Source organism: Ptychodera flava (genome assembly GCF_041260155.1).
Source record: "Ptychodera flava strain L36383 chromosome 23 unlocalized genomic scaffold, AS_Pfla_20210202 Scaffold_23__1_contigs__length_28996876_pilon, whole genome shotgun sequence".
Lineage (NCBI taxonomy): Eukaryota > Metazoa > Hemichordata > Enteropneusta > Ptychoderidae > Ptychodera > Ptychodera flava.
The window spans coordinates 24,536,883-24,561,821 of record NW_027248277.1 but is presented as its reverse complement, the minus strand read 5'-3'; the positions used below and the strand labels follow the sequence as shown (position 1 = coordinate 24,561,821).

The window sequence follows — 24,939 nt, the reverse complement described above, 5'->3', positions numbered from 1 at the left end:
GTGAGAAAAGCTTACTCCCTCCGGCGCTAAAGAAAACGTGCGTGCACCAAATAGCATTCGAAGATCACATCGACGAAAAAAAAACATCATTGATAGCCATGTCGCCGCTGGATATATATCTTATGTTCGACTGGATATTTTTTCTCTGCTAATGTTTTTCCTCGTGACAAATGCGACGCTAATGTGATGTAAGATAATATTTCGCGGCGTGCTACGACCGATACATTACGGTATCTTTGTGGGACCTGGCGTCATTTACTGACGATTATCAAGAGCTCATCGCCTTTGCGGAGCATTTTGTCCTCATCGGCGGTCGTTCCTAATCTAACCTTACTGATTCTCGATTATCGTTCTGCAAGAAATATACTGACAGAGCGGCAGATAGATGACCTTCCTTATCAAAATTGAGACTGGCGACATTATGAATGACGTCATATCTTACGGTAAAGATTGCAAAAAAAATCACGCTTTCCGCTCAATCATGGCAAATGTAATGTCAGTCTAGACGCTTCGATAAAAAAGTACATGAAACGTGCACGTGATAAAAATTCTCGGTTGACAAGCCGAATACTAAGCTTAGTTTCAAAGTCGTAAAAACGGACGAAAAGCTGATTTTGTTCAACAGAACTCACTGAAGGAATTTGCCATGATAAAATCTCGTATCGTTCACACGTGCACATTTATTTGCTGTAGGCGAAATCAATATCAATCAAAATCGTAGTCGTGATTTTTAAAAATATTTTCTCTGATATTTGATTGTACTATCATTTCAATTATTATGTTTTCTATCAATATGAGCACTGTGTAATATCTGCTCTGTGGTTTCCCGCCATTTTTCCCCACCATAATTTTCGGTAAAAACGTTCCGCTTAAAATCAGAGGTGCTTCGGGAAATCAGAGAAACGTACAAGATCGCTAGCAGCCAAGCGTAGAGGGAGGGGGGCCGTTGGAACTGCGCCTAGGTGTGCAACCCTTGTGTTTCATACAAACAATGTATTCCATGCACGATATGAAGACGCATCAAGTCAACATAGCTGCAACATTGACATTTTACGATGTACATTATGACCGACCAGGTTAGACTACACTTTCATCCATCGCCAAGTTCCTTGGATACAGTGTTTACATTGGTCGTATGGGTCTCATACTGCACCTTTGAGCGCAGTTCCGACAACCCATCCCTTTAATATTAGTTATTTCTATTGATGCATTCTGATATGGCTTATGTTTGTAGAAGCATAAATCGTATTTCATTTCAATTATTAATCTGTTCGACGCATATCTGTCTTTAAATTGGATCATTCTAACTTCGGCGAGATCGAATCCATACAGTCGTATACATGTAAATGATATGAGAGAGAGAGAGAGAGAGAGAGAGAGAGAGAGAGAGAGAGAGAGAGAGAGAGAGAGAGAGAGAGAGAGAGAGAGAGAGAGAGAGAGAGAGAGAGAGACAGAGAGACAGAGAGACAGAGAGAGAGAGAGAGAGAGAGAGAGAGAGAGAGAGAGAGTTTTGGACCTATGTCGGTATGTTTTCGTTATACGGCGGAACATGGCACAAAACGCTATGGATCGTATTTCGTTATCAAAACCGTCTACATTTTATTAAAGTTGTTTCCAAGTCGACGAATTCTGTGCACGCATCATCGATATATCTCATCTCAGTAAAGTAATACATACGCGAGTTTTGATACAGAGACATAATAAAACCTGCCGTATTTCGTTATTCTTTTTTCGAACAGTCTTATTAAAATCATCGAGGCGATCTCTCAGTGATACGGCCAAAGGTTTGATTTACAAAAGTTGGTCAACTTGCGGTAAATTACGCCTCATCTAAGAGCCTAGCTGAGATCTTCATCTCGCCTATGTCGAACACAGTCATAATTTCGTGGCTTTGAGCCTTGCGTTGACAGCTGGAAATCCATAAAACCGCAGAGCTGTCATGTATTCGATGACAAACAACCCAATCGCAAATCTTGTGACTTTGCTCTAACCGAATTTGGGATTCGGGAAAAAGCTATGTTCACCGATAATGGATAACAATAATGCTTTTCCCTCATTCTAGGAAAACTGTCAGTTCTATCGGTGCTGAAGAAGAACTTGCAAGTAGTGAAAGTGATTTTTAAAAGCTTATGTTATTTTATAATATTCTTGATTTGTGTACTGTACGCCTCGACAAGGTCTGTTATAAGCTGTTTGAATACAACCTAGAGATGGCAAGACTTATTTAACACTCAATGTATCACGTGATGTATAATCTAGCTACAAACTGAAGTCTAGACTCTCCACAGTCGCTGTGCCTTGTTTTGTGCGCGCCCACGATGGGCCTGCATTCGAAGACTACGCTGTGCAGCTGTGAGCACGCGCTGCCAGACACAGCGACTGTCCGTTTTTGCAAGGGTATGAATATTCATAAGGGTAGTGACCTCAAAAGAAACACCTATCTAACTGGGCGGAGAGAATATATACTAGTAGCCGGTAGACCTATATACGTGTTATGTTTTATTTTTCATTTTTCATTTTATTTGACTATGCTACTTGTCATTTTTGTGTTGATTAACGGATGTGTGGAGTTCTATAAAGTACCCGGATCAGGCAGAAATCCGACCGGTCGCTTGCAAGAACGTCCAGACCCTGGGATTCGCGTCGCGTCTCTGAAGGGCGCGCGTGTTCCAACAGGGAGGAACGCGAATCGCAGGGTCTCTGCCAGACTAACTGAAATCTTGAATTGTGTCGAGTGTAGAACTTAGGTAGAGAGCCCCAAACAATGCAAACAATACAGTTTTTTCTCCCGTTCAGCTGTTGGTTCAAGATATCTTGCAGAATTGACAAGACAGTTAAGCTGTTGGTTCAAGATACGTTGCAGAATTTACAAGACAATTCAAGTTGTAACAATTTGCAAATTTCTACAGGATTCTGTGCAAACTTTTAATTGACCTTCCGTAACTTTTAAATATTTTTAAAAACCTTCAACCATTAAGAGTAATTATTGCATCTTCATAATAGATGGCAGTGGACTACATATACAAACACTCTATAATTCATCCTTGTAATGTTGGTAGCGTGGTGCAGCGACTAGAGTACCTTCGGAGGACGGTGACCATGGGACCCAAGTACGAGCACTGTGCTGTGCCCTCCAGCACGGCCCCTCATGTTACGTCCTCCCATCGCTGAGACTCATCAAAGAGCAAGGGGTACATCATGCTACGATTCGACTTCTATCTGCAGGGTAAAGAAATAAAAAAAAAACTATGAAAAAATAAAAAAAAAACAGAAAAATTAGAAAATACATTATAAGTAAATAAATAATCAGGTAAATAAATAAATAGAACTTTACTGTTATACCACATCATGAACATTATTCTTGGTTTACATTAACGGTAACATGACAACTGATCTAAGTTAGCGCATGCGCACACTGCACAATCAACATGTGCAAACGTAAACAAACGATAAGTTGATGGATTGACTTCCATGAACCCATTGCCATTGTATACCCTCCTGATTGAAGTATATCCATATTTGCATCCTCCATTTCCTTGTCAACTATCTGAAGCATTCTGTAATTCTTGTAACGACCTTCATTTGAAGGGAAAATATTCGTCATTGTCACAAAAAGACCGGACTCTAACAATTAGATTTCAATAAGATTTAAAGAGGACGTGATTAGATTTGTGCGTGCGTTGTTGAACTTCAACACAGACAGCTGTCGACGACATTTCTTTCTTCAACTCTCGTTTGTCTCGGGCAAGTCTTGACAATTGTTATCCCCGGCCCGCTGCAAAGCAGCGTCATATTTATAGGAAGTCTTGGCGGACGTTATCCCCCCCCCCCCTCGCCCGCTGATGAATGGCACCCGTCTGTGATTAATCGGCGCGATTATCGATGAGTGGAGCCCTGTCTTGCAAAGCTCTCTCCAAGCCGAACGCTTTGTCGGGATTTGCCATGAATAAATGAACGAATACAAGCATAGCTACGGTCTGCACACAGGCAGCGGAATTTGAAATACGATCCGTATTGTTGCTGTTTTAGAACGCTTAGTTTCGGCTATTATTACAGTCGGTGACATAAAGGCCTGAGAGGCTGGGGGACGTCAACATGAAAATAAACATCTCTTCATGAAACCGGTTTGAAATTTCTAGGTTTTTGATAAACTTCTTTAATTTGTGCCTTATTTTGCCAATGTAATAAACAGCACAAAGTTAGCGGAAGTTTAATAATAATCTTGTAACAATGCTATTTGTAGATAATCTAGTCAGATTATAGATGATGATGGTACAACGACAGTTCTTAATATTTCTAAAAACAGAGTAAATAAAAACGGAATAATATTGATAGCATGGGTATTTTTAGCGTTTGAGGTGCCAGTACATTATGCAGTAAATTCACGACTGGATCCTGTTTTTTTTGTCTGGGACAGCTGGAGCCGACTGCAATCAACAGTGGACGCGTTTGAATAAACTTCGTGGGGCACGAAGCGGCCTTCATGTCGTGGTGATTGCATCTATCGGCATTGTGGACCGCTCAACAGGCGACTCGCATACCACAATGGAGGCAATCCTTGGACAATGACAGGAAATTTTCAAAACTGTTTTGACTCTAGATCTGTGTTTACAAAGCCGAGCTACCTTTTTGCGTATTTGTAATCCTTCACAGACTGCGGTGAATTCAGCATATGGGCTTGTAAAAACACAGAGCGTATTCAACAAGCGGTAGTGTGTTTTCGCAAAACACATTACGCATGCCGTTTTGACTTCACGTTCCAGTAAAATACGCGGGGACACGGTGACCCCGGAAAAAACTTCACGCGGGCAGTCAACATACCGATGAAGCCCGTTTTATTTTGCAGCAAAACAGTATTTCAGTGGAATTTGTGTGGGCGTAATAATGTTATATAAAAGTGATATTGAAAGGATTATATTCAGCCTAAGTGCCCATGTTCGTTCGGAAAGACGGAGCTTATATTTCGCACATCCTGTGAATTGTGGTATTTTAGTTTGCCTTGTGATTTGACTATGAAATTGAAATTAGAATATGTATGAGTATTTGGCGAAAGACCGACATACAAGAGTTCTCAACTCATCGGTTAACTACAGAGTGGTACTTGATGTACAAGTATGGGTGAGACAATACGTAAATGCGCGCCCCCACTCAAACCTGCACGCTCCTAACTTTTATGCAAAAGTCCAGGACATGGTCAACATCTGGATCGTCGCCGAAACAAAATTTAGGCACTAGATGCCTTCGGCTTGTATGTTATATTCTCTTGTTGACCTGCATCATGCTAACCTTCAGTGAAAATGGTAAGAAACTCGAAACGAAAAGAAACGGCCGGGTTAAGTTTACCTGCTCATGCTGACAAGAGTCATTGCAGTGCTGCTAATAGCTCTATCTTTTAGCTTAATTGTTATGATTTTACTTTCAAGCTAACAAAAGTTTGTGAGAATATACTAATGTAGGTCAAACCGTGGATACTGTGCATATCTGCACTGAAATCTTCACATAAACTGCACAGAGTAGTCCAATGTAATGCACAGCAGTGAATGTTTTTAACTGTGACAATGTATGTTCTGTTTCCTTTGTAATACCTCCACTTTTTGAAAATGGCGGGAAATCAAAATGACTTTTAACATTTGAATTTACTACTTGCCAAATGTTTCACAAAGGAAAGGTTTCCTAACGCAGTAATAGCTCATATCCCTTCAGAGGGTAGAATTCATAGAATAGCAAGATTTTTTAAGGTCAACAAATTTCAATAGTTACAGCTAGTGGAACTTTGAAAAAGTATGATTCATTTAAAAGTTTTGATTTCAAGAGTATTTGAGAATATTAGAAGATATTTTGAAAACAAAAAAAACTAAACAAAAAAACCACAAAGACATTCAGTGCGTTGGATTTGAATTATGGCAATACAGACGCAGCGTCTCCGAGAAAGCCGAGGAAGCTGCGCACTATGGATTTAACAACGAAAGCTAAAAACTTTCAGAATATTTGCAGCCTGTTTACCCCGCCAATTCTCAGTCCTCCGTGGTCTACCAACCTAAATTGGACCAAGAGCTCAACGTACATTCATGATCGAGGTTAGATGAAAACTGCTACCGGTTACGGAAATCAAGACATGTGTCCCCGGGCTTGTTGACACGCCCCAATGATCGTTGAACATTTCCTTAAGTAAAGAACGCTGTGATAGCAAAATGCAGAAGTATATCTCCAAGAAGAAATTAATCACCTTGGGAATTGTCTCCCTCATATCCAAGATGCTGTATTACTTTTGCCTATTACGGATCTTGTAGTGGTGGAAACCCCCTCGGGTGGATGGTGTTTAGAACGGAGCTAAAGCGACCTTTCCTGCCTTGTTTACAAGACATACGCCTCCAGTCAGAGAATGTCATCAACTAGGGGTTATCAGCGTTCGTGGCGTTTATTGATGAAGGTTCGTTTTCAGGGAGGACGGGCGGAGGCTCTCCGAGGGTAAAGGATGGAGAAGCGATAGTTAGGAAGTTGCTGAAGTGATAGTGCAATGAGTGGTGAAAAGGCGCCACTGAGTCTCTCCAAGTCACACTGATCTGTTCTGTGGTGCCTCCCGAAGCTGTTTGTTCGATTACAGAATTAAGTACTGCCCTCAAAAATAGTGTTAATAAATGGAATAGTGGAATAGTGCGTCTGAACACATTTATTGCTAAATGCTTTGCGGGCAAGGGAGGACAGAGACCAAGACACTGACGTGCGCTGAGAGAGACAGAGACAGAAAAAGGTAGACAGACATGATAAAATGGGACAGAGTAAAGAGAGGATCATGGACACAGGGAGGGGCAGTTAGAGACTGTGACAGTGACTGGATACATATACATAGACAGAGAGACAAACAGACACACACACACACACACACACGGTACACAAGGCAGGGTTAGTCATGCAAACGCATAAGCAGACAGACAGACAGACAGACAGACAGACAGACAGACATACAGAGACAATCGGTCAAACAAACGGGGAAAGGCAAGTGAAGACAGAGTGTAACATTGATAGGTACATGCAGATATCCAGTCATTATTTAGTATGGTGCTTTGACACCGATGACACTTCTAAAGCAATATTATTAATAAACCCACATAAAGTGATGAAGATTATATTCCGGGGGCGAAATAGCTCTGTCAAAACATCAAGTTAATAGATTCCAATCACGAAAACTGGACTGCTGTAATTCTGTTTGCATTAAAACTTTATTAGGTATTGATTTTTTTTAACTTGTGCGAAATGTCAAACTATGTTAGAAAATCAAAAAGGGGAAACTCGTCGCTGATAGCGCAAAGTCAGTTTGGTGGCAATATTCTTGTTGCAGGTATCTATTCCGAGTCATACGTGGAAATTGCACGGCGTGAGGCGTATCGCCTTACACGTTACACGTTGGCGTTGTCGATCAAAATGCACAAATGGTGAACTGTTGACAGTTATTGTCAAGATACAAACCTCAAGAAGCAAACGCTCTGAAAATGATATGCCCCTTCCTTTGTGTCGCCCCTTCTTCTAAGCACGAGATCGAGACATTTACTCGACACAAATCTTACAGTAGACTCAACACTCTCCGTTCATGTCATTGACCCTTTTCTAGGAAAAGAATCTAATAGACCCCATACGCAGTTGCTGTAAATCTATAATATATATAATATATATATATATATATATATATATATATATATATATATATATATATATATATATATATATATATATAACTTTTGTAAAGAAATGTTTCTTTTGTCATTTTTCGATGGAAAGGGAACTCGTAGAAGATCACATTTGAAGTTGTTGCGCAATGGCATTGAAATTAAATGCTTTGTGTTCTGTAGTATCTTAATTGAAAACATAAATATTATTTATCTGAACATCAAAACGTGATTTAACAAATGACTTGCCCTTACCTTTTTAATTATAAAAGCGCGTCAAATGAAGAACACATTTTGAAAAGGGACTGCAATAATCTGTCATGCTGGGTTTTTTTTTTCCGGCTGTTAATTTGTAATATTGCTAATCATTTCAATTCGGTTGAATTTAACGTGCATCGGAAGTAATTAAAAAAAGATCTTTTCAGAGAGAGTATTCATGAAATTAGGGAATGGATTATTTTAAAGTCGTCTCCGAAGAGGTTAAAACTTCAATACCCAAGACAAAGTAATCAGAATGTATATTGTTAATTCATCATTTCTCCGTCTAAAGCAATAATTTCAGGTGATTCATTATCTTTGATTTATAAGAGCAATTATATTTCACTCATGGATGTTTTTTATTAGTTCCTAAACCGCGTGTTTTATCTGATCCACTGTATTTGCTGTACATATTTATCGTTTTCATGTCCTTTCTCTTTGCCGATGTCAAGGTTAAGTTTAATAAGCCGCTGTCATTATCGTGAGAGGACCAACAACTTTTTTAAAAACCCTTTATCTCAAAATTTCAGCAGATATATTTTGAGGGAATATTGAAACAGTTCATATATATATATATATATATATATATATATATATATATATATATATATATATATATATATAATATATATATATATATTATATATACCGATATATACCGATATATACCGATATATATATATATATATATATATATATATATATATATATATATATTATATATATATATATATATATATATATATACACACACTCGTGTATACAGATCTCCTCGTGGGAAATTACAGTGCTCGATTCATAACTTCCCAAGCGTTATAAATGATAACATAAATTACTTCAAGTGCAATTCAGTAACAATATCTCTTACTTAGTTTCCATGCACCATGCAATCTTCAGAAAGTTTAATTAATAGCATGGATTGACCAGCATCATTGATGAGCGTCTTTTCTCGCGGGCAAAGATTGCAGTTTTGCCTTTAGCTCCTAAACAAATATTTATCGCACTTCAATACCGCCTAAGAACATAGTATAATGGTACGTCCCAACCATATAAGTAATATAAGTAAGAGAACAGACAAAAGGAAAGGCCAAATATGGCTGAAGATTATAAGATGCATAGATCTGAGTTGTTATTACACATGAGAACACATATATACAGAAAAACACAACATATATATTTATATATTATTTACGTACACATGCACAAATATGTATATATATATATATATATATATATATATATATATATATATATATATATATATATATATATATATATACATATGTATGTTTGTGTATGTACATGATGAAATCCTACACGTGTATGTTATTAGTTTATCGATATGTTTGTCGGTAATCAGATTATCTCAAAGATTACCGCAAAAGGTTAACGACTTCCACTTAACGACATCTACTTGTGGTGATTACACTGCTTGATTCGCCTCTGAGGGTGTAAACACAATAAGATTAACAAAATTTGTCGGCTTTAATCCCCCGTCAGTAGTGGCGCTTTAATCGTCGGAGTGTGGAGGTTATAGTATCACCATCTGTTCGCGGTGCAGCATTGTTTGAAAAGCTACGCAATGCTCGTATTAGACGCTACGCTTATGTCCCTGGCTGTGTCAATCCGTAGTCATGGACACTTTGATATACGGCGTAGCATAAAGTCATGTTATTCCCATTCGTCACAGGCTCTTTAATTGGAAATAATTTGTATCTGTAATACATATTAGCATCATTGTTTATCTTAATGTTAATAGACCCGTTCGAAAATTGCCTTTCTGGACCTTCAAAGTCAAGAACACTTTGATCATAATTTTGCTAAATAGTAATAGCAGTTGTTATAAAAAAGGTCATGATGTTACTTTGATTCTAGAAATTCCGATAAATTTTATGATTGGTGTGATGATGATGATGATGATGATGATGATGATGATGATGATGATGATGATGATAATGAAGATGATGATGATGATAATATTACCGATACTGCCATGGTTTTAGGAATAACTGATCACTGATTAAAATTGACGTCTCTGTTGCTATTATTTTTCATTATCTTTTTTTCAGACGGTGAACTGCAACCTCCACACTGACTGATTCGTCGCCGAGAGAGGGTCAAGGGTCACACCGCTGAGCGCCAACACAATCACATTCGAACGCGTCTCGTTCACCTCTTCCTGAGCGTTTTTTTCCAACGCTGGCTTTTTTCGCTCAGGCGTTGGAAAAGCACCGCGGGGGACTGTGGGATATCGCACATTTTCCCCATAAATAGAAGTGATCAGTTTTTACCTTGTGAGTGAGCCAGAGCTATGTACCGCTGCCGGTGAGGGATTTTTTTTACAAATACGCTGTTCGAGGGAAAAGGGTAGAGCACAGACCGAGATCATCCGAAGCAAGAAGAAGCGCACACCGTGACAGCCAAATCCACATTTGCGAGGTAAGTGAGCCGTTTCGGATAAAATCGCTCAACCAAATGGAGAAGCTGCCATACGTCGGATTAGCCGCTGAACAACCGATCGCATTGAAAAGATATAAAATGCCCGTGGCATGGATTTATGCCGTTTTCACAATTGTACCATATATTTTTTTTTCTGTCATGTGAGAGCGATTGCTACATCATCCCTGTACCATAAACAGCGGATGGTATATATCCTGGAGATCGCGGGATTATTACGCACGCGGCCGCAGGTGACTAGTAAAACAAAACACACTGTGTTAAAATACGAATGTGTCTGCTGACTTGGATTATTAAAAGAGAAAAGTAGCGACTATTAAACGTAAAGTGCAACGCACTGCTTTTAGGAATAGTTTAAGTAGATTGAGTTTTTTGCACTTCCTTTCTTACCGAATGTCGCAGACCTGGGTGTCCTATTTACCAAAGAAAGAATGGCAGCGCGATGCTATGACGCTTGAGTCTGAGATGCGGGCGTGTAGCTGTCCTTACAGTTGCACACAGTTCACTTGTACATTCCCATTGAGTGCAGACGATAGTAGAGAGAAATGTGCGCGGCAATCTAGGAAGATTCGATGTTCAGAGTAAAAAAAATACAACCAGTTGACTTCAAGACAGATGGAGACAGACAGACAAAATACAGAAGTACGGAGAGACGAAAATGCAGGCAGGGGATGGTACAGTCCGACCGGCCTGAGGTCTTGCTACCTGGCGAAATATTCAGGATGGCAGCTGCGCAGCAGGGAACGCGTCACATACAATTATACAGACACAGATAGACTCGCTGACACAGAGATAGGCAGGAGAATTATGCCAAGAAATAGGCTCACGATTGAAGTGCAGACAATTTTCTTTAAAGCGAGACTAGTCTGCAGGTACATGGTTCATATAGTGTTCACCCTTTCACAAACTACAGCCTTCATAGCGTCTTTACAATGCCGATTATTGCTGAGGAAATAGTGGCCATTTAAGAGTTATTATTGGAATTAGTATGCGCGCACGCAGCGTTGTCTCTCTGCTACGATCTTCTAGTAACTGGCATGCACTTTACTGCGGCACCTGGGGCGTTTCGTACCCAGATAGATTATTGTTGATGCCTCGCCCGGAGTCAGCAAATAAAACGATTCGGCTCGAAGCTCCCTGTAGTGGAAATATACGACCTGCAATAACGCCTAACGAATAGACAATCAAATTACTTATTTATTGGACAATTTTGATATCGCACACGTTAAGTGCAACAGTCAGTAACGCAATATGCCTCTTAGTTAATAGACTTAATGGCGTATCCGTTCAGCGCGAATATAAGCGGAAACTCTCGCTCTTTAGTCGCTATAAATACGCCGTAACGTTTTCGGAAGTCGTATTTTATACACTATCAGTGATATTAGTAATTCTTGCCAGAGGCTGTGTTCGTTCGTAAACCTCCTGGATTGGTTAAAAAAAATGAAGTCTAGCTTTAATATATCACTGAACAGCTCTGGCAGTCCATTTTCGATGGCGTGTGCGGACGATACATGCCAATCCCAACAAACAGATGTTCGCTAGATTTCCTACGCCATTAACATGTGCGGGTTGTGGAACGTTAGGTATTGCGAGCTCACAGTGACTGGAAAAAGTCATGTAATAAATTCAAACAGCCTTTCTCCACGGACATCGAACTGGCGTCTAGTAATCAATTAGTTCCCGCGTACGCTGCAGATCTCCGAGAAACGCATTTATTTGCCGGCTTTTAATACCGCTCTCTTAATAGTATCATTTTTCTTTCCAAACTAAGGAATGGTCGGGTATCATACCTTTTTTGATAAATGATGCCGTCCAACACGAAATAGTTCATTTTCCTCTGTGAATACCTAATTATGTCCATCGACTGCTTCCAAAGTATTGGCGGGTAAGGTGCGATAAAAATTTAATACATTACCACTTATTAATTTAATTCTAATTAGGTCCTTCAGAGAACAGATACGCATGGGTAGCATGCGTTATCAAGATGTGAATTCATGGAGCGCTGATCTACAATTACAACCCAATTTATCCTTTCGTAATAATTTTATTGTGTACCTTTGAGTTGATGTGTTCACGTATATTTTACCAGCAAATTATGATAGTCTTGACCATTTGTGCTGGTCTTTTATGCAAATATTGTTTCCGATGTTCTGTATGATTTCCGGGAATAAATTTCCACCCGAAGCTACACTTACCTGCATAATTTATACTTTCATCGACGACGCATTTTCTGCATACCAGAAAAGACGTCATCGGTTTGACATAAATTATGTTTTCCGCTTCAATTGATGAGAATAACGCTTACTTCAATGGCAATGACGCCGGTTTCCCCTCTCACACATATACCAATGATATCAAATTATATTCGGCGGCCTTCGTTGACCACTTGTGTCGCTTTCAGGTTCAAAGGCGATGTTGACAGCATAACGTACCTGAGATACCAACAACCTTCAGTAGCGTGCAATTGTTTCCCTAGAATAAAACTATATCGCGAGAGTAAACCGCAGACGAGATGTTATCAGGATATACCAACCCGCCCTTCCTCCTAAATAAGCTTTTGTTATTTGGGTCATAAAAATTTGCAAGAATCATTTAATATACATCAGTTGCTAAATTTATGACAGTGTAGTAGTGCAACAAAGAGCAGGTAGATTAAGTCGTACAAAGAGGTTGTCATAAAACGAGGACAAAGCTATTTTGGCTGTTTTCCCCTGAGGAGTTGAATGATTCCCTTGAAACAAGATACGTCAACCGACTGGACTTGTTCATTAAGGTAGTATGCGCCTCGAAAGTGAAAGACTTAAACTTTCGCTCGAATTTTCCTCAAAGAATCTTTCAACCATTCACTTCCAAAATCAAGAATAAAAATTTGGGTACACAGTGCAAATTTTGGTACGAGAGAGATAGATTACCCAGGGTTTACCGACAATTAAAATTCAAAATGGCCGCCATCCCTTGTTAACTCAATTACTAATTATATATATATATATATATATATATATATATATATATATATATATATATATATATATATATATATATATATATATATAGCATAATGAAATGATAAACCACAACCTAAAATTTGGATGACAAGATTTGAAAATTTAAAAAATAGATGCAGCATAGAATTTTTTTCAAGTAAACAATAGAAAAGCCAAATATCAGACTTTCCCAATATAGATCTGATGTTTTTATGCTACTGCATATGTTACTGTGAAAGTTGCCGTACAAAGGGCGCTATCAGAGCTTCCGTCTTTGTATTTCTGTCTGTCTGTTTTGACGTAACACATCAGATGTGTCCTTAAGTATCCAAAGCCTTTTAGCGGGACATCTTGTGTGGATAGACCACCCAGAGCCGTCATTAAGTATAGTTCATGATCTTTTGTAAATATAAAATCGGTTACAGCGTTATTGAGTGATAAGTTTGCGATCGATGACGCGTTCAGGTGTTTTTGTAACGTCGCACCTTTTGGGAGTAGGGCGACGAAACCCGCTTTTTAATCGGAAATGAACGGCGCTGTTTATCGACCTCCTGGGAGTACGGAAACAACTGGCGCTTTGCCGAGCTGTTATTGCTCAACACATTCCAGGAAGTGTGTCAGTTTTATGATCCAAGGAGAAAAATTTAAAATGTCCAATGGCCGAGTTCCACCGCAGAAAAATTATATGACATTACTGTTGATAAGCGACGGTAACATCATGATCTATTTTGCATGATGTTCATTTAAATACATTCTTGCAAATTATTAACATACCCATGCATCCATCTATCTGTCAACCTTGCCATGCGTGCAAGCATCTATCAATCTATCAATCTATCTATCTATCTATCTATCTATCTATCTATCTATCTATCTATCTATCTATCTATCTAAACTATAAGTATTCATACATCTTAAGAGAATTACATGGATAATTCCAAGACGGCACCGTGCACACTTTTCACCAAGCCATTGGCCATCCATTCAAATCATTGTTATAATACATTTCTCATTTACAAGAAATCCACACCTACCTTTATGAAAAAAAACCTATATTTAGCGAACACGTTCTGCCCTTTTGCGCAAACTCCCCTGAGATCCGCCAGACAGCAGTCTGGGCATGCGATTTCACAGCAGATTTACAATAACTGTTTACTGATAAATTTAGCACAGCCGTCAGTGTACACATCGTCACCTCAGAAGCTATTAACTTTATCCGAAACGTGCTGAATTAAGAGAGCAGAGAGGAAGTACTTACTCGGGGTGATGAACAACTTCGGTGGCATTATCAAATCATCAAACAAATCGGCTGAAAAGCTCGACTGATTAAGCAGGAAGTGTATCGACTACGATTCGTAAACCTACTTACCCCGGGAGGATAAATTACATTCTGGCACATTAGAAAAATACGCCGCTAGGCCCGAACTACATTACGACCTATAGCTACCCGTCTTTTCTTGTCCCCGCTTACATCTTTTGCCTCATTGGGTCCCAATGGTAATACTGCGCTTAATGTGTCCTTAATACTCAGCCAGGGTCAAATTTCGTAACAGCCATGTGACAAAGATGACGTGAAAATCTGTTAGAGTAACGAGAGTTCAAAAGTCTGATAAGTAAAAGCCATGCGCCAATGTAGCAAGCTCTCTGTCCTCTCTCTGTCTCTCTCTGTCTCTGTCTCTGTCTCTGTCTGTCTGTCTGTCTCTCTCTCTCTCTGTCTCTCTCTCTCATGGTAGATCTAATAGATCTATTTGTCTGTGTCCTCAGTCTACCTGTCTACCAACGGTATGTAGGTAGGTAGATTGGTAGGAAGGTAGTATGGCTGGCTGGCTGGCTGGATAGATTGGTGGCTGGATTGGATGGAAAGAGGGAGGGAGGGAGAGAGGGACTGAAGTATGTATGGCAACGGTGATTGGAAATAGGCGGCCGCGTGTCTTCGTGTATGTGCACAAATACCTACAACTGTGTATTTAGCTTTAAACTAATCGTTATGTTCATATGCAAATGGCCGGACAGACACAGTGTGAGTAACAGATACAGAATTAAAACATCATAATCTGTTTGTTTTGATGTATGCGCGTGATTGAATACCCGGTATTCTGCGCTAGCAGATCTTGTCATGCGCAAGGGATTTACTTTGTCGGGCGTGATCTTCAAAGTAGAGTATTAATATGATAAAAATGAAATTATGGAATGACTGTCATAAAATGTTTTATGTAGTTTATACCATCGAATGTCTATTGGTTTTAACTCTTGGTATTTATTCCATCCATTCAGTAAATGCAATTACTTATCATTTTATACCAATATATGGTGATTCTTAATACAATGGAGCCGTAAAAGCTAGGTATCGTAATATATAGGGTTTATCTTTTTATCACGACTGATATGGCTGCTTTTATCGCCATGTATGATGGTATCATCGTCTGGCGACCTGTACGATAAATATTTCAGTTCCGTTCGCGACTTTCTCCTGTTGGTATGGTAGCGACGTAGCAACAGGCGGAACGCCGAACTATGTGACATATGGCAGGCCAGAATAGAGGAGCTAAAGAAGACTATACACCGTTGATACAAGTCCTTTGTGCATGCACTTTTTTATCCAGAAACTATCAAAGAGACATAAGCCGTCCTTTGTGGATGCCGACAGGTCAGTGACACCTGACGGACACTCGGTTGGTGTTGTTCTTTGTTGCTGCTAGGACAACAGACGTCACAAGCTGTCGCCTTAATCATAGTGACATAAACTTTTATAATTGCTCTCTGAGTTGGATTGATCTTATTTTAGATATTAATTTCATGTTTTAATGGTCGCGTCAGAGTGGTAACGTAATTCAACAGGTAAATGGAATGTCTGCAGGATTAACCGGATGAAGCGTTTAAGACTTTCCCAAATGGCATTCTTTTAGAAGCCCCATAAACAATATAAATATGATCATCAATTTTTAAGTTTTCTGTGAATAATTCTAATGCTAATTACCTGACGTCAGTGTCTTATTTGCATATATTTAGAGCTGCTTCCCATACATGTCAGATAACTGCTTTTGTGGCGCTTCAATGAGGGCATTTCATCAGAATGCGGTGAAAGGTGTAATTTCAGCTGGCTTCATTTTTTTGCGAATTTAGCTAAGTCTGTCAAGTACTTCTTTACAATGACTCCTACGTTGACGCCGGCATATGGCACAGTCACACAGCCTCTAAATGCATTGGCGGAAATGTTCACAGTGAATGAGGGCGGGTTACCTTGGTTACACAGGCATGACGCCTCACGCGTACGAGCCATGTTAGAAATTCTTTAACAAAGTCAATAGACAAAATTAGTGGTTTCTGTTCTGATCTATAATGTACCTTTCAAAACAACTGAGAATGATTGAGCTTTTCCTACTCCACTTCTTCAAATAAAATACTTAAACAAGTCTCTGAAAATTCACTCGTCTGAGAAAGCCAGTGAATGACGACTATTGAATAATACGCGCGATCTTGCGCTCGTTATATATACATACATATATAGATACATACACATAGATATAAAGGAGTGTAAATATATATATATATATATATATATATATATATATATATATATATATATATATATATACAATAAATACAATAAATATGAGATCACATCAAGTATGTTTGGTACCTATTACTCGAGTTTCACGCATACACGCGATCGTCAGATAGGTAGATTTTATTGTGTGAAATTTGCTTCAGGTGCTTACATATAAGTGTCAGGTTGGGTCAAACCATTTGGTGTTGTGGGTTGGATTGAAATTTGACAAGTAAAATTTGTTTTCGTGTCGGCACTTTGAGACCAACTCGGAACGCTTGTTTAAAAGGCTAGATTTATCTGCATTGATTATGAATAGCTTCTCTGTAAGGCAAAGTTGCATTTCTTTGACACATTTGAGTAACTACTTGCTTTTGATAGGATTGACCATGATATATTAAATGGTTTGTCCTGAGATTTCAAGTGACAGACATATTTTGACAATTCTGTGCTGTTGGCGTATGCCTTACTTCGAAAAGATTGGACATGATTTGCATAGCGTGTTTTAAATGTGTTGTCAGTTAGACCAATGTAATGTTTCGCCTCATTGCATCGCTTGTAACAGTAGCTTTATAGATTATGGATTTAGACTGGCAAGCCCCCTGGAGTGGGCAATTGGTCTTGATGCGGCACTTACATACATCAGTGGGTTTTCTATCATTGCGCTGGGTGACCCGTTTGTTGTGTGATTTTATAATGCTGCCCATGTTGTGCATGCAGCTGTAGCTTAATTTAAGTGTATTCCTGTTAAGAACTTTATGTAATTTACAATCCTTTGGGAAATGTTTCTCAAGGAGACGGAAGAATTCCTTTCCGACGTTGGTTTTCACACTCTTACTGTAGGGTGGGTTGTACCATGTAATTCTACGCTGTCTGCTCCTTGTTTTCTTTACCGGCTTGTCAACACGTGTGTAATTTAGCTGGTCATCGTACCCACTGGCCTTAAGTGCTTCACTGTAAATATCACTGCATGCCTTGTTGAACAGACTCTCATCACTGGATATGGAGGAGATGCGCTTTCCAACTGTATCGGGGATGTGTTTATTATGGAGGGAGGGTGGTTGGATTTCTTATTGACATATATACTACCCATACAGAAAACCTAACGACAACACGATATATGTCAATAAGAAATCCAACCACCCTCCCTCCATAATAAAACACATCCCCGATACAGTTGGAAAGCGCATCTCCTCCATATCCAGTGATGAGAGTCTGTTCAACAAGGCATGCAGTGATATTTACAGTGAAGCACTTAAGGCCAGTGGGTACGATGACCAGCTAAATTACACACGTGTTGACAAGCCGGTAAAGAAAACAAGGAGCAGACAGCGTAGAATTACATGGTACAACCCACCCTACAGTAAGAGTGTGAAAACCAACGTCGGAAAGGAATTCTTCCGTCTCCTTGAGAAACATTTCCCAAAGGATTGTAAATTACATAAAGTTCTTAACAGGAATACACTTAAATTAAGTACAGCTGCATGCACAACATGGGCAGCATTATAAAATCACACAACAAACGGGTCACCCAGCGCAATGATAGAAAACCCACTGATGTATGTAAGTGCCGCATCAAGACCAATTGCCCACTCCAGGGGGCTTGCCAGTCTAAATCCATAATCTATAAAGCTACTGTTACAAGCGATGCCAATGAGGCGAAACATTACATCGGTCTAACTGACAACACATTTAAAACACGCTATGCAAATCATGTCCAATCTTTTCGAAGTAAGGCATACGCCAACAGCACAGAATTGTCAAAATATGTCTGTCACTTGAAATCTCAGGACAAACCATTTAATATATCATGGTCAATCCTATCAAAAGCAAGTAGTTACTCAAATGTGTCAAAGAAATGCAACCTTTGCCTTACAGAGAAGCTATTCATAATCAATGCAGATAAATCTAGCCTTTTAAACAAGCGTTCCGAGTTGGTCTCAAAGTGCCGACACGAAAACAAATTTTACTTGTCAAATTTCAATCCAACCCACAACACCAAATGGTTTGACCCAACCTGACACTTATATGTAAGCACCTGAAGCAAATTTCACACAATAAAATCTACCTATCTGACGATCGCGTGTATGCGTGAAACTCGAGTAATAGGTACCAAACATACTTGATGTGATCTCATATTTATTGTAATATTGCTCTGCATCCCTGCATCGAGCACTTTACCCCTCTGAGAAGATACAAACAAGTTTTGGTATATATATATGTATATATATATATATATTATGTGTGTGTGTGTGTGTGTGTGTGTGTGTCTGTCTGTCTGTCTGTCTGTCTGTGTCTGTCTGTCTGTCTGACTGTCTATCTGTCTGTCTGTGTCTGTGCGTATATGTGTTGTGTGTGTGCGGGTATGTATGTATGTATGTATGTATGTATGTATGTATGTATGTATGTATGTATGTATGTATGTATGTATGTATGTATGTATGTATGTATGTATGTATGTATGTATGTATGTATGTATGTATGTATGTATGTATGTATGTATGTATGTATGTGTGTGCGTGCATGTGTGTGTGTGTGTGTACTCTTCTAGAAATCACAAAGTAATTGATTGTAATTAGATTAAAATTGACTGTCCACTTTAAAAACACAAACAAAACAACCATAAGTGATTACCAACTTCGCGGATGAAAGTTCAAGCATTAACGTATAATGTACATTGCACCGAGTTTTTGATCACGTGCCCTTTGGATGTGTCGATTCAGCCTGCTGTTATATTACAGAATGTGGTAGTCACAATGTAATTAGGACCTCTGAGGAACATGAGACGAGTTTCCCACTAAAACACCAAGTGCTACATTCCAGTGTCACAACAGTTATGTGGCTTTCTACGTAAAGCATTGTGGGGAACACCTTATCGAGCATCGTTGACCTAGTTTAAGATTGAACACTGTTAAACACGTACAATAAGCGGCATAATTTTTAGCGTCCAGCGTTATTCGGATTTCATTGCAATAAGCAGGTTTTCAATTCAGCTAACAATAAATCCTAACTACAGTAAATATAGGGAAAAATTTAAATTATAAGTATCACATATTAGCGAATTGAAAAGAAATATGAAACTAACATTTTGGTACTTAAATCGTTTTTCCAATACGAACATTTTCCCATTACGAACACATTTCGACAGTACAGTCTATTTGGGTTGTTTCTAAGTGCAGATGTTTCCTATCATTAAATAAATACATATTTAAGAAAATACAAATTTACTATTAATATTGCTGAAAATGTGTATTGATTTATACATCTTTCGCAAAAACACATGAATCGCACATAATTTAATGGTTTACCCATATATATTTACAAATACTTCACAACATAACTCCAATTTGAGTAGACGCCATTTCAAGAGATATATATCATAGTTTAAAATTACCATATCACAGTTACAGATATTGACATTTCTATCTTTTGTATTAAATTAAAATACTGCGCTGGTTGTAATTCCTTTTAGCGCACACCTGTGATTACATTGGGATGGCACTTATATCGGTGGATGATAAGACACCATCTGCTGTGTATTATGATCACATTGCTTCCGTGACATGAAAACGTTCAAGAGTTGTAGTACAAACAGGATTGCTGTACGCTTGACTTCTGCATCGACATTATCGTTCTATGTTTGAGAGTTAATTCCTTCCTCCAGTATATTGAATGATGTATCAATTCCAAAGAACCCCAGAGACGAATAAGCAAAAGAATTACCCGCCAAATGGTTACACTATCAATATTTGTTTTCACTTTTTAAGTTAATAATCACCTTAGTATGGAATTGCTCAAAATATCAAACGTGGCATTTCAAAAAGTGTGACGATGTAGCCCTTCTTTTCTTGATGTCTGTCTTTGAATTGTTCTGTCAAAGGTCACCGTAGAGGTCAATACGCTCATTTGATTAAGTTTAATGAATCTTAACTTTGTATCTCCACGGCCTCACTAATCAACAAATAAAAGTGGATTGAAGATGACAAGGTGCTAATTAGCCTAATCGATGGTCAGTCAGAATAAAATCTAATCATCTGTTTTGCAGATATCGTCATACGGCTTCAATTAAATGCCCAATGCTATTTAGATCAAGATCGCATATGTTATATAACCATCATTTCGCCATCCAACCTAGTACATTGATAAAACTGAATGACACGATCTAAAATAATCGGCTTCTACATAGCGATTGGAAGAAAGCAAAGGGATATTTTTTTCTTGATGAGTCGAGTTTATGGGAAAAGCCGCATCGATCAATCAAGCACTTGATTGTTTACATCGATACATCAAGGGTGCTGCTCAGGAAAGTCGATGCTAAAATCGAGTAAACACGCGCTCTAATGTTTACCAGACTTCGATCACTTGCTGCGTATTGTCTGGAACGGATTTTCAATTATTGCAGTCGAAGGAAACATGGCACGCTGTAAATTTGCCAATTATGAAATGTAATTTCTGTGAGAAAAGCGACCTCTCGTCTCCGTATGCTCGCTTTAGTGTAGACAAGTTTGATTTGAAACTAAATATTGCTTACGTGCCTCGAATTCGCCGACAGATCGGCCGTTTCAGCTCGGCAGCGGATGAGAGCGCACACAGATGTAAGATGGATGGACGGATTAATGATATATGGTATACGTCATGAAGCTGTTAATTTTTATCCTTGCCTGTAAAATTTTTACAGACTTCCGCTGACTACGAGATCATCTTTGCAAAGACCTTCTGTAGCGGCAATTTCGCTTCTAATTCTATTATTGCACAAGCACACCTGTTTCGTTTGAAGTTAGATATGGTCGTATATTTAGTGTCATAGATATGAATGGAATAATATTTCATTAATGAGCGTATCATTGAGACAACAATGCAGTAATAAATTCAAATATAACAGCTTTCGTAATTTTTTTCGAAAAGGACCGATTTATTGCGCTTTTCTTTATCTTGATTCATAAGTTCCATAAGGTCTTTAATGATATTATAAAACTCATTAATATAGTTTATGTTATTGAAATATGGCAGACAACATATGCGGGAATGGTTTAAGAAAAAGAATTTAATCTGATTAACGTATGGCATACTGTTTGAATTTCGCTTATATGTTGTGTATGCAGCAGTTGGCTGTAAGCTTACTGTCATGCTTTGCGTGTTTCGAAAAGCTACCCACTTCCGTGTCTGATGTTCGGAATGAGTTACGCCGCATTTAAGTGTCGTTGGCTAACTCCCCCGATCAGTGCTAAATCAGCCAGCAATTGGCAATTGAGTTATAGATAGGGGATATCAGAGCGGGGAGCCAATCGCTCGCTAGAGCGGAAATCAATGGCTGTAGTCGGTTGGACGAATGCCAGCAGCGCGTCACGCGTGAGACGTGCTGTGTTGGTTGAAAGCAGCTACATCTTACGCGGGAAAGAATAGATGCATTATGGGAATGTCAACAAGTGCACGTTTATTCAATAGAAGTCATCCTGATAATGATAAGGGTGGCAATCTACAAACTTTAAAGGCTTGGCCCAGTAACTGTAACTCCTGAAAATTTTTTGCAGGTTTTTGTTGTGTTTACAAAGGTTTCAGGGTCTACATACCTATGTGTTTGAAATACCCAATATTCAGCTTGTCAACATCGGCTGTACATGAACGTGTCTTGTAAATGTCAGTGTTGATATTCGATTTCAGGTCCGGACTTGAATAAAATTATTAAAAAAATAGAATAAAAATAAAAAATGTTATAAAGATTTTAATATACTCTAAGCATTCAACTGTTGATCACAGACAAATATGTAAGAGAAAATATGTTATCCCATGTAACTGAGATGTTATGTCAACTTTTTGGAATACAACACAACTGAAACTATATTATTAGTTTGTAGGTCATATTATAACCTTTGAAGAGACATGCCTGCAGTTCACTTTTTTCTAGGGTATATCAGCGCGCATATGACTACGTCGTTTTTCTGGTAGTTACCATGGATACAAGAGAGCACAATGATTCGCATATAAATGGTTGCCTTGTGCCTTTCAAACCAAAAGAAATTGTTCTATCGGTGCGCCTGTACAAGATTTGTCATCACCGGGCGCTTGATATGTATAGTAAATGTGAGAGTAATCATTTCAATAGAAATGAAGTCTCAATAATGTTGCCTTCTGCTGTTGAAAAACGATGTACATTACACAAATGACTTGAGATTCTGATCAATAATTCCCCAATTACAACTATTTGAAAGTCTTTTTATTCCTTCTCCGAATATTCATTTTTTTCCTTTTATACCTAGTAATCTCGTAAAATAAAACAAATTAACATGCAAATTGGAACTGTAAGGGGCTGCTTCAAAGAGACATTTGATATCTCCTATATTAGTACTGGGACCCGCTCTATTGATTTTCGACGTAGTCCAAAGACCAAGAGAGGAATCCCATGAATTTATATTGTGCACTTTGCCTGAGGAAATAGCTGATAAGTTAGATCATGCTGCAAACTAGACATGTGTTAACACAGAGTTTCCGCATATAAACGTACAGGGAGAATTGAAAACTTGACAGCAGTGGATGAGTTCCAACTTAACAGACTATGTTGCAATTTTAAAATGCATGACACGTATTCCTTCAAATATAGCTTATGTATGTATGTATGTATGTATGTATGTATGTATGTATGTATGTATGTATGTATGTATGTATGTATGTATGTATGTATGTATGTATGTATGTATGTATGTATGTATGTATGTATGTATGTATGTATGTATGTATGTATGTATGTATGTATGTATGTATGTATGTACGTGTATATGTATGTATGTATGTATGTATGTATGTATGTATGTATGTATGTATGTATGTATGTATGTATGTATGTATGTATGTATGTATGTATGTATGTATGTATGTATGTATGTATGTATGTATGTATGTATGTATGTATGTATGTACGTACGTACGTACGTACGTACGTGTATGTATGTATGTATGTATGTATGTATGTATGTATGTATGTATGTATGTATGTATGTATGTATGTATGTATGTATGTATGTATGTATGTATGTATGTATGTATGTATGTATGTATGTATGTATGTATGTATGTACGTGTATATGTATGTATGTATGTATGTATGTATGTATGTATGTATGTATGTATGTATGTATGTATGTGTATGTATGTATGTATGTATGTATGTATGTATGTATGTATGCATGCATGCATGCATGCATGCATGCATGCATGCATGCATGTATGTATGTATGTATGTATCGAGCTATCGAGCTATCGAGCTATCGAGCTATCTATCTATCTATCTATCTATCTATCTATCTATCTATCTATCTATCTATCTATCTATCTGTCTATCTATCCATGCTTGCATGTGTGCATGTATGTAATATTTACGTATCTATATATCTATTTATGTTCGATATATAGCATTTATATGGTACTTAAGAGTCTGAAATCCAAGCTGCAGAAATATTGCCACATGAACAAGGTTACACTGAGCTGCAGCTGCGTAGAGAATACGACGTGCATCAATAAGCCATATAGGAAAGCACTATTGTGAATCAGATAGGTTGGTACAAAGTGCAATGTATAAATCAGGAGAACGTCCACCTGCCTTCACCATGGAGCTTTTCTATCAAGAGGTGTCATTTTCAAGGCCAAAGTTACTGCCAGAGGCAACGTCGACAGATATGTGATCGGCATAGCGGGTAACACCATTAAGACGCGTAGTGTCAATCATGTGCGTCATTTCAACTACAAAGTGTATAAGAACAGAAGGACGTTCTCGAGTTCGGAATCTTAAGAGCTATAAACAAGCCATTTGATACCTGCTGGTCAGATCTATCTAGATTTCCAAGTGTCTATCTTAAAAGCATCCATTAAAGAGCTCCTTCCTTTAGCTATCAGGAACATGGAAAATAAGTTAATCACACTCTTTATGGTACGCACTTTCTATTGTGAAAAATGTTTTCGCTCAGCTGAATATAAAGCACATCATTTGCCGACCTGATGAAATACAAGCGGACAAAATGTGTACTATCCCTTCAGC

At 38.3% G+C, this 24,939-nt stretch overlaps 1 protein-coding gene across 1 annotated transcript in view; it reads left to right on the top strand.

Moving 5' to 3' along the window:
* LOC139123660 (growth hormone secretagogue receptor type 1-like) overlaps positions 1-24,939 on the top strand; it is a 191,353-nt gene that overhangs the window by 24,337 nt on the left and 142,077 nt on the right. The window contains exon 2 of the mRNA XM_070689834.1: positions 9,992-10,361. The gene's annotated coding sequence lies outside the window, so the exon portion shown is untranslated. The remainder of the gene's footprint in view (positions 1-9,991; positions 10,362-24,939) is intronic.